Here is a 12,853-nt window from a genome sequence, read left to right as displayed (position 1 = left end):
AATACAGACACACAGACATACAAACACACACGCATATATATATATACATATATACGACGGGCTTCTTTCAGTTTCCGTCTACCAAATCCACTCACAAGGCATTGGTTGGCCCGAGGCTATAGTAGAAGACACTTCCTCATGGTGCTACGCAGTGGGACTGAACCCGGAACCATGTGGTTGGTAAGCAAGCTACGTACCACACATTCACTCTTGAGCAAGACTTTCTATTTCCTGTATTTCCCATTATTCCAATCCACTCAGCTGGTGAAAATGAGTGGTACTTGTAATTCAAAGAGCAAACACATTGAATCTCTCTGGGTACTACATTAAGGATATGCATGTCTGTGGAGTACTCGGCCTTTTGAACATTAAATTTCATGACCAGGCTGTTCCATTCATCAGACAAACTGGAACCCTTGTCATTGTAGCAGAGTGCTAGTATGTGTGTGTGTGTGTGCATGTGTAGTTGTGTGCGTATGTATGTGTGTAAGTGTATGGAACCCTGTCATCTAGCCAACAGAGTGCCAGTATGTGTGTGTGTATCTGCATGTGTAGTTTTGTGTATGTGTGTGTATGTGTATGTGTGTATGTGTGTATGTGTGTATGTATGTGTGTATGTGTGTATGTGTGTGCATGTGTATGTGTATGTGTATTTGTATATGTGTGTGTGTGTGTGTGTGTGTGTGCATGTCACACTAGCCTTATCACACTCTGCATCACGCTGAATCTCTCTGAGAACTACATGAAGTGTACATGTGTCTGTGGAGTGCTCAGCCACTTGCACGTTAATTTCACGAGCAAGCAGGTATGTTTAAAGGTCAGAACATGTGGTTGAACAGAATGTTAAAAATCCATAGATTAACGAGAGCTAATAGACTATATACAATTCATTGATGCCATATTGCACACACACACACACACAGAATACAAAGGCACACACATACATGCACACATACACAGTTACACACACACACACACACACACACAAAGGCACACGCACACACACACACACATGTGCAGACACACCCAGGCCAAGACACATACACTCATACAGATATTGACCCACAATGCACAAACACTCACCCATACTGACACACACATGCATACATACATATATACATACATACATACATACACATAAATACAGACAGGTGCACACACACACACGTAAACATACACACATACACACAGTAACACAGACAGGTACACACACACACACGCATACACAAATACAGACAGGTGCACACATACTCATACACACAAACCGATACATACACATACACATACACGTATACACAGGCATGTACAAACAAGTACACACACACACACAAACAGGTACACTCACACCCACAAACTGATACAAGCACACACAAACAAATACACACCCACAAACAGGTACATACACACACACAAATACACACACACCCACAAACAGGTACATACACACACAAACAAATATGCATACACCCACAAACAAATACGCACACACCCACAAATGGGTACATACACACACACACATACAAACAGATACACACATACACAAACAGATATGCACACACACAAACAGATACACACACACACAAACAAATGCGCACCCACCCACAAACAAATACGCACACACACACAAACAAATACACACACACATACGCACACACACACATATACACGCTTATCTGATAAGCTATGCAACAAAGAGACAACCACGATAAACAAGGAAAACAATTTTGTCTTTTCTAGAATAAAAATATGTCCAATGTTTGCCTTGAAATATTTAAAGAAGATATAAATATGGCGTACGAAGCATTGATCTGCGGAAATGGAGTAGAGAGAATTTTATTGTTTTTTTCTACCTGGACAATCAGAAGAATTTATCTTCGCAATTCTGTGTTTTTTGGGGTTTTTATTGTTTGAAAAAATTAGAAATTTTAGTTTTCATCACCTGAAGCAACCGATTATATTTTTGTGGCATTTCAGTTGCAGTGAAGTGTGGCTATGCTGGAGCAGAACCTTGTTGGATTTTAGTTAGATGGTTTGTTTGTTTGCTTTTTTTTAAAATTCTGTTGGGCCCTTTTGCTGAACGGCTACGTGACAGGGATATAAACAAACCAACACCAGTGTCCAAGGCAAACTAAGAAACACACACACACAACATATAGCTGTTATCTTTTATCTTTTACTTGTTTCAGTCATTAGACTGTGGCCATGCTGGGACACCACTTCAAATAACTTTTAGTCAAATATATTGACACCAGTGCTTATTTTACCAAACCATTAAACTAAAGGGATGCAAACACACCAACACCAGTTGCAAAGCAGTGTTGGTGTATTTGCACCAACACCAGTTGTAAAGCAGTAATGGAGGGACACATGCATGTATATATATATATATATATGTGCTGGTGGAGTGCTAACAGCACCATCCGAGCGTGATCGTTGCCGGAGCAGCTAACTGGCTTCCATGCTGGTGGCACGTAAAAAACACCATTCGAGCCTGATCGTTACCAGCGTCACCTTACTGGCACATGAAAAAGACATTCGAGCAAGGTCGTTGCCAGTGCCGCTGGACTGGCTCCTGTGCAGGTGGTACGTAAAAAACGCCATTTGAGCCTGGCCATAACCAGTACTGCCTGATTGGCCCTAGTGCTGGTGGCACGTAAAAGCACCCACTACACTCTCAGAGTGGTTGGCATTATGAAGGGCATCCAGCTGTAGAAACTCTGCCAGATCAAGATTGGAGACTGGTGCATCCATCTGGTTCGCCAGACCTCAGTCAAATCGTCCAAATCATGCCAGCATGGAAAGCGGATGTTAAACGAAGATGATGATGATGATGATGATGATGATGATGAGAGAGAGAAAGAGAGACAGACAGAGAAAGAGTGAGAGAGAGAGAGAGATAATGGTTTGAAAGGTTATTCTGTGATTTCATTCAAGACTCTTTGCTTCCATACTTCTGTCGAAACAGCTTTTATTTCAATTAAGGATGACAGTTGCTTTGCTAAATTCCTCCTTAATTTCAAAATTGTGCTGATGCTAAAGATAGAAATTAATATGAAGTTTAAATGGATGGTTCCAATTTAGACCATTTTAAAACTGAAAGGTTATACCATGGAACCAGGGAAGGAAGAAGCTTGGTATCAAAAAGGTTAAGGAATAATATAGGAAGAACAAAATGAGTTTTTCTGCATTCCAGAGTATTTGTGTCAAATACTCCAGCTCTAACTTAAGCCAATGGGAGCTATATGCCTATCAACTTACAATAGGGGTTCAGATGAGTAATTATGTACATTATTTACATTTGACAGACATTTGTCCTCTTCTTGTTTGTTGTTAACACAACGTTTTGGCTGATATACCCTCCAGCCTTCATCAGGTGTCTTGGGGAAATTTCGAACCTGAGTTCTCATTTCTAAGGTATTTTTCAATGTTATTATTATCATTATTATTATTATTATTATTATTATTATTATTATTATTATTATTATTATTATTAAGGTCATATGGCTTAGTGGTTAAGAGCATGGGTTTTATTCCAGGCAGTCACCTAAATAATAATAATAATAATAATAATAATATTCTCTTTTGCACCCATTAACTTGTGTTGTAAAATATTGAAGGAAAACTATTTCTTGTAATACATACTAATACATACATTTAAAGCAAAATATTTTCAGCAGCCCTTAAAATACCATTATGGGTTCCCAATTACTGTTTTATTGCGTGGACCCCCAAAAATCTTATATGGACCCTCAGGGGCCATATGGACCCAGGTTGAGAACCACTGACTTATAGCAGCAGTTTAAGAGTTTTTAAGTAATTGTTCATGGTATACCTTCTTGACTACGGCGGCGAGCTGGCAGAATCGTTAGCATGCACAGTGAAATGCGTAGCCGTATTTCATCTGCCGTTACGTTCTGAGTTCAAATTCCACCAAGGTCAACTTTGCCTTTCATCCTTTCGGGGTCGATAAATTAAGTACCAGTTGTGCACTGGGGTCGATGTAATCGACTTAATACCTATGTCTGTCCTTGTTTGTCCCCTCTGTGTTTAGCCCCTTGTGGGTAATAAAGAAATAGGTATTTAATCTGTCTTTATGTTCTGAGTTCAAATTCCGCCGAGGTCGACTTTGCCTTTCATCCTTTCGGGGTCGATAAATTAAGTACCAGTTACACACTGGGGTCGATATAATCGACTTAATCCGTCTGTCTATCGTTGTTTGTCTCCTCTGTGTTTAGCCCCTTGTGGGCAGTAAAGAAATAGGTATACCTTCTTGACTACGTTTTTGTATCTTCCTCTCTCTCTTGTCCTTTGCCAGTCACACTTCTAAGCAAAGTGATTCATTGTTTCATTCACAATCAAACATTCGTGAAAACACTGTGATATTTTCCAGGACTGAATTGATTTATAGCTAACCAAATATCAACACCAATCAAAAATCTTATTATGCCTTCTGGTGTCCAGTTTCGATAATAGCATTGGTGGCATATCATACAAGAAAGAAGATGAAAAATACTGCTGAATGATACTGGAAGAGGTAGGAAATGATGAAGAGGTAGGAAATGTTGAAGCTGTAATTTATGCAGTCCTACAATCAATTTAAATGTTAATAACATTTTCTCTTTCCCTACAGATGTTTCACAACAACAACAACACCAATTGTTAAATGAACATTCAGATAAAACATCATTATTATTAGGATTAAAAATGCTTCAAGGAGGTAAAATTTAATTAGGATTTTCATCTATAAATTAAATTCAGATTTAGGTGAAGGGAAAAAAATTACCGGATTATGGTTGGAAATTTTTGTTCAAAACTAGAAGGTTCTTTTTAAAGGAAGAAATCTTTGAAAATCAAAATTGAGTTTTTGGTGGGAATCTAAGTTGAAAGGGAAAAATGTTCTCTTGTATTCTGTGTAATTCTATGAGGTTAACAATGCGTAATCTAATTCTGGAGGAAAACTTCGGCATGAAATAATGGCTTCTATGGTGAATGTTGATAAAGTAGTGCCAATGTTGACATCGTAATTTAAACAATCTTCAGTGATTCAAGAATTTTTTTTTTTTGTCACTGCCATAGTTCAATGTTTAAATGTCTACTTCCCTATCTTTTCAAACCAAGAAATCTTGAAAAATGTTCCCATAGGAACCAAAACAATAGCAATATGTCTGTGTATATAACTGATGTGTATGTGTGTGTGTGTGTGTATATATGTGAGCATTTGTGTTTATATATATGTATGTGCATATATATATAGAGAGAGAGAGAAAGAGAGGAAAAGAGAGAGGGATAGAGAGAGAGAGATGGAGAGAGAGAGAGAGAGGAAAAGAGAGAGGGAGGGAGAGAGAGAGAGAGAGAATTATCTATACTCTTTTCTACTCTAGGCACAAGGTCCAAAATTTTGGGGGAATGGGGGGGGGGGCATTCGATTAGATTGACCCTGGTGCTTAATTTATCGACCCCCAAAAGGACAAAAGGCAAAGTCGACCTCAGTGGAATTTGAACTCAGAGTGTAAAGACAGACGAAATACTTATTTTTTTACTACCCACAAGTGGCTAAACACAGAGAGGACAAACAAGGACAGACAAATGGATTAAGTCGATTATATCAACCCAGTGCATAACTGGTACTTAATTTATCGGCCCCGAAAGGATAAAAGGCAAAGTTAACCTCAGCGGAATTTGAACTCAGAGTATAAAGACAGACGCAGACGAAATACTGCTAAGCATTTCGCCCGCCATGCTAATGTTTCTGCCAGCTCACCACACTGTATGATTTACATATTAAAGCATTAAGGAAGTATGACTCTCCCCAGACACAACAAAATTTATTTCAACACGCAAATTCACACAAACAATCTTACAAACCAGACACAAAACAAAGTACAGTCATTTTCTTCACAGAAATAAATTTTTATTTTTTTGCTCGAAAGATTAGTTAAACTGGTTTATTTACATATAACAAACAAAGGACCATTATTCTATTACAACACTATCTTATATCGCTGGCCAACAGATAAACTTCCATAGCTTATTATAAGGGATCAGTAACTGTGTTCAACAATGGCTTCCTTTAGATTTTCTTTTTGTCTGTTTCATTTAATGTTTACCTATAGCCAGTCTGCATATCACATCCTATCTTACATATTTAAAAACAAAGTGGTAACAATTACAATATGCAAATTAGTTGCCCCAGCTTTCTATAGCAGCTGTCATTGTTAAGTACTTAAAAAGATAGGCTTTCCATTTCTCTGTAATTGTTCAAAGTGATGTTGATGCCTTTGAAGAGAATGCACTAAGGTTTGAAAACTGATAGACACAGGAGTGGCTGTGTGGTAAGTAGCTAGCTTACCAACCACATGGTTTCAGGTTCCGTTTCACTGTGTGGGACCTTGAGCAAGTGTCTTCTACTATAGCCTCGGGCCAACCAAAGCCTTGCGAATGGATTTGGTAGAGGGAAACTGAAAGAAGCCTGTCGTATATATTTATATATATATATGTATGTGTGCCTGTGTTTGTCCCCTCTAGCATTGCTTGACAACCAATGCTGGTGTGTTTATATCCCCATCACTTAATGCTTTGGCAAAAAGAGACCGATAGAATAAGTACTAGGCTTACAAAGAATAAGAATTTGAACTCAGAACGTAATGGCAGATGAAATACCACTAAGCATTTCGCCCGGTGTGCTAACATTTCTGCCAGCTCACCACCTACATACAGAAACATATTGCTACATAACCCCCTTTTCCAATGCTTATATAAGCAACACTTTAACAAATTATGACACAAAAGATCCTGTAAAAGCGAATATCGAGAATATTAAAGCACCATTCTTCCAAGTTCTTGCGTCCTCAAATGGAATGTAAATTTTCACAAGCTTAATTCATTTGCTGAAAAACTAATAACTGTTCAATGGTCTGCAAACGCAATGAATTTCTAAAACTGATATGAGGCCCACAGAGAAAACCTCCGTGAGGCACTTGCAGGTCACAGCTTACTTATTGTCAAACTCTAAGCTGATATCGTAATATTAATCCTACCACAAGATTCCATCATCATTGCGATTTGGTGTCTGTATGACTTAATAAGACCCTGAGAACTGTGCCCATAAAGTGCGAGCCCTAGGTAGAGCTCCCTATGCAGGAAAGGTCAAAGGACAGTGGTCAAACTAATATAGACCCCTGCTTCACAGTTAATGGATTTGTGTAAGACTGACAACCCTACGTAGAAAAAAGGCAAAGTTACTGAAGTATGGCTGATAATTCAAACCCAGAAAGACTTGAGAGAAGAAAGCTTTCCCTCAGGGAGACAACCTCAGGGTTGAGAAATGTGAAAAAAAGGTCACTGATGCTTATGCACAATGAGAAATGAAGGGCTTAAGAAATATTCATCACTGAAGTAGCAGAACTTTTAAATGTTTCCTAGACTTCTATTACAGAATATAACTCATCTCCAGCTGACAGAATCGAAGTATCCTTCCTTTGAAGAACTGAGCTGTGGATCAGGAAACCATTCTTGTAGAACAGAACATAGAATAGGACAGAAGAAAAAAAACAATGACACAAGAGGTTTTTTTTCCATATGCACAAACAAGAATGAAAGGACGAAGAAAGAATTAAGTATATATAAAATCTCATTTTGTCTTCAGAATAACATATAACAACGTGCAGACACTGGTATGGTTGTGTGGTAAGAAGCTTGCTTAAAAACAAAACGGCTCTGGGTTCAGTCCCACTGCATGATATCTTAGGCAAGTGTTTTCTTCTATAGCCTTGTGAGTGGATTTAGTAGAAAGAACCTGAAGCATATTTACTATTTATTGTTTATGTACTCTATTGATTTTTAGAATAATGTTTTTTAAAGTATATTTAACTTTTTCTATATAGTGTGAATAACGTCTATCAATATTGAATTGTTTGTTTAATAGAGGTTATTTCTCTAAATTTTATACATATATTATATATTGTGAAATTCGATTTAGAATTGTCAAATTGAATTTTTCCTTGTAAGTTTGGAATTATATTCCCTACTATTATATATGTGACCGCGTGTGTATCATTGGTGATTTTCTTTCTCCAGCTTCCCTTCCTTGGGCTTTTCCTTTTTCTATGTTTCTGACGAAGAGCTCTGTTCGAAACCTTAAATCCTCCTTCTTTCTTTCCTTTCCTGAACGTCCAGTAACACTGTACTTGTTCCACGTCCACGTATTGTTGTGTTTTCTCTTTGTGTTTTCCTGTTTGGATTAACTATATATTTATATATATATACATATATAATTATACATACATATATACATAAGTAATTATTTGGACTTTGGGCATATGTCTATTTGTATGCTGAGTAAAGCCCATTGACAATTTGGGCTACCTGGTGTCATCCACTGGTTGATACAATTCGATGTACAATATCCTACTTGTAAAAGACAGCTGCATGATGGGGCGAAATGATCATCGCATTCAATAAGGATTCATGCTAAATCCATTTTCCGTTTCCATCAACAGTTATGTGAGTGGTTGGTGTGTGTGTGAGTGTGTATGTGTGTGTGCTGTGTGTCTGTGGTGTGTGTACATGTCTGTGTATAGGTATTTATGTGTGTTTGTATGTGTGTGTGTGTATGTGTGTGTGTCTGTGGTGTATTTGTGTGTTTGTGTATATGTGTGTTTGTGTGTGTGTCTGTGGTGTATTTGTGTGTTTGTGTGTGTGTCTGTGGTGTGTGTGCATGTGTATGTTTATGTATATGTATTTGTGTGTGTGCCTTTGTGTTTATATATTTGTGTGTGTGTTTGTGTGTGTCTTTGTGTATATGTATTTGCACGCATGTGTGTGTGTGCATGTTTGTGTATATGTATTTGTGTGTGTTTGTGTATATGCATTTCTATGTGGTGTTTGTGTGTGTTTGTGTGTGTGTTTGTGTGTGTGTGTTTGTGTGTGTGCATGTGTTTCAGTGTGTGTATTTGTGTTTGTCCCCTACCACTGCTTGACAAGTGACATCGATGTGTCTACATTCCAATAACTTAGCACTTCACCAAAAATGACCGATAGATCAAGTACCACGCTTAAAAAAAAAAACATGTAAACACACAAACCAATGGTTCAATTCAATTCATTCAACTAAAAACCCCCAAAAATTCTTCTAGGCGACGATGCCCCAGCATGGCAGCAAAACAAATACAAAACAAAAAATACAACATAACAAAGCATTCTACAACAACAAACAAAATATTCGCCCCACCCCCTCTTCCCTTCCCTCTCCTCATCTTCCTCCCACACATTCCCAAACAATTCAATGTTTTAGTGTTCAACCATTCTAATTACCAAAGAATTTCTCGACATTTCAAAAATCTTGGATCTTGATACTCATTTCTTCTAAAACACCTAACGAGGTTTGTTTGCAGTTTTGGTTCGTTTAAATTTTTTTTATCAGTTTCATCAATATTTGTTTGTTATTTTTCCTTTGTTTTAATTTTGGTTTCCATCATGGCTTTTATTTCACTTTTATTTTTTATTTTATTATTATTGTTTTTTTGTTTTTTTTTACTTTTTTAGCCATTTCGTTTCCTTTTTCTCTCGTTTTATTTTTCCCTTTTGCGTCTCTTCCAGGCCCACTCGCTTTGCGCAGGTACTTAAGTGAAATTAGCAAATATGGATGGACGTTCATTTATTTTTTTATGCATACAAACATATGGATATACATACATATACACATACACACACATCGATATAAACATACATATGCATACACATATATATACACACATACGCATATGTATGTATACATATATGTATATATTCACACATACATACACACATACACATACACACATATATATATATATATATATATATACACACATATATGTATATTCACATATATATATAACTAAATATATATATATACACATATATGCATATAAATATTCATATAGATTGATAGATAGATAGATAGATAGATAAATATACATATATATGAATACACACATATACACATACGTATATACACACATTTATATGTGTGATATACATTACACATACATATACATTCATTTACATATATATATATTTATACAACACAGGTATATGTATACATATACATGTATATATATATATGTACAAACACTTATATATAGATATATTCACACATATACATACATACATTTATATACATACACATTCTTACACATATACATACAGTTGCACACACACACACACATATATATATATATATTTACACTACATAGGTATAATTATACATAACTACATTTAACTTACATACATACTAATATACATAAATTTACACATATATATAGGTGTGTGTGCGTGTGTATACATATATATATACATATATACACAAATATACAACATAGGTATATATGTACATATATATACACGTATACAGATATATATATTATTCCTTTTTAACTAACTGCTCTTATAGACACATTTACATAACAAACGTCTTGTCCACTAAAAAAAATTAGTTGTTGATTATAATGCATAGAAATGAGCCTTAATTAAGACTTTGTTTTGTGTGTTTGTGTTTGTGTTACTGTACATGTATGCAGGTGTGCGCGTAGGTGTACTCGTTAAGGTGGTGCTATATTTTTCTGACAGCAATCATCCAAAAGTGCTTTGCTAAAATGAGGGAAATCAATTGAAAATTAAAATACATAAATTGCGAAATGCCAAATACACGCAAGTACAGGAGTGCAGGCGTACATAGATATGCACAGATGTGTACACAATCACACATGTGCATCACACAAGCACATACACATACATGTATATAAACACATATATGCTCACAAGCATGCACAAACATGCACACAAATACACATGTGCAGACAAGCACATACAACCATGCATGCAAACACATGCATACACGCACACACAAATACACACAGACTCACAAACACACACGCAAATACACATAAGCTGACAAACACATACATCTATGCATGCAAAGACATGCATACACACATACATACAAATACACACACGCTCGCAAACACACACAAACATGCACGCAAACACATACAACCATGCATACAAACACACGCAAACACACACACACATACACACAAATACACACACATGTGCATATACGTACATAAACATACACATGCACACTTACACATGCACACACAAACATACAAATATGCACACACAAACATACAAATACACATGCACACACACACTTATGCCCAAACAAACACACAGATAAATAAGCATATACATGCACACTTACACACATATACACACATGCACACACTAACATACACATGTGCATGCACACAATCGCACACATACGCCCAAACAAGCACACACATACTCATGTACACACAGATACATAAGAATATACATATACACACACTCACACACAAATCCACATATGTGCACACACACATGCACACAAATACACACACACACACAATCACATGCATACAAATGTACATACAGATACATAAACTTACACATACACACTTACACGTACACTCACACACATGCACACACAAACACACACATCTGCACACACACATGCACACACACATATGCCTACACAAACACACACAGACACATGCACACAAATACACACGCACACACAATCACACATACAAATGTATATACAGATACATAAACTTACACATACACACTTAGACATACACTCACACATACACACACAACCACATGCATCTGCACACACACATGCACACACACATGCACACACACACACATGCACACACACATATATGCCTACACAAACACACACATAGACGCTTACACACAGATTCACACACATCTATATACACACCTACATTAGACAGAAGAGAATTAGAAAAGAGGGGCGGGGATATCAAGAGAGGCCGTAATAGGGAGAGTAAGATTAGAGAGAGGTGTAGGAAGAGGATGCAGAAAGAGGGAGTAAAACACGGAAAGAAAGAAAACTACATAATAAAAGAGAGAGAGAAAGAGAGAGAGAGAGAGAGAGAGAGAGATGATGTGAGTGAATGAAATAAGGAAATGATATGAGAATAGGAGAGAAGAAAATAAAAGAATGAGTTTTAGTGGTGAGAAAAGCGAATGATAAAGCCGGAGTGTTCAAGAAGAAGAAGAGATGAAGAAAGAAAGGAGATGGAGAAAGAGGAAGAATTAAAGAAAGTGACGATGAAGAAGAAGAGAAGAAGAGAGAGTAAGAAATCAATTTAAAGTGTCTAGTTTTAACTATTAAGGCCAAGAAGAAGATTCTTAGAAACATTTTCAAAGAAAGGAGAAACATAATTACTTAAAGAAAATCCATCAAAAGAAAAAAGTTTAGAAAAAAAAAAATTGAAAATGAAAATATTTAATAAAAAAAATTTAAAACAAAAAGAGTTTGAGAATTTATAATGGCAACTATTTTGTTTGTTTTTTGTATGTTTTTTGTGTTTTTGTTTTGATTTTGTTATCTTTGATTTTATTTATTTATTTATTTATTATTATTAATTTTTTTTTTTTATATTTGATAGAAATAACTTTCATTAGTCTTTCTGCGAAATTGCAAGAATCATCAATATTCCGAAAAGGCGGAACTAACATTTTTTTTTTGCTTTGGGGTTTTTCTTTTTTTAATATTTTTATCTTAATTTTTTCGTCAGCTGGTTTGTGATTTGTCCATTTCATAAAGCACAGTCTGGAGAATAGGCAAAGATACACAATGTGTGTGTGTGTGCATGTATGTGCATGTGTGTGTGTGTGTGCATGTGTGTGTGTCTGTGTGTGCCTATAAATATATCAATATATGTGTGTATATATATATATATACACACACAACATATATACATAGATAGATAGATATAGACAGACAGGTAGATAGGCAGGT

The sequence above is a fragment of the Octopus sinensis genome, linkage group LG12, assembly GCF_006345805.1.
Source record: "Octopus sinensis linkage group LG12, ASM634580v1, whole genome shotgun sequence".
Taxonomy (NCBI): Eukaryota; Metazoa; Mollusca; class Cephalopoda; order Octopoda; family Octopodidae; genus Octopus; species Octopus sinensis.
This window is presented reverse-complemented; position numbering follows the sequence as displayed.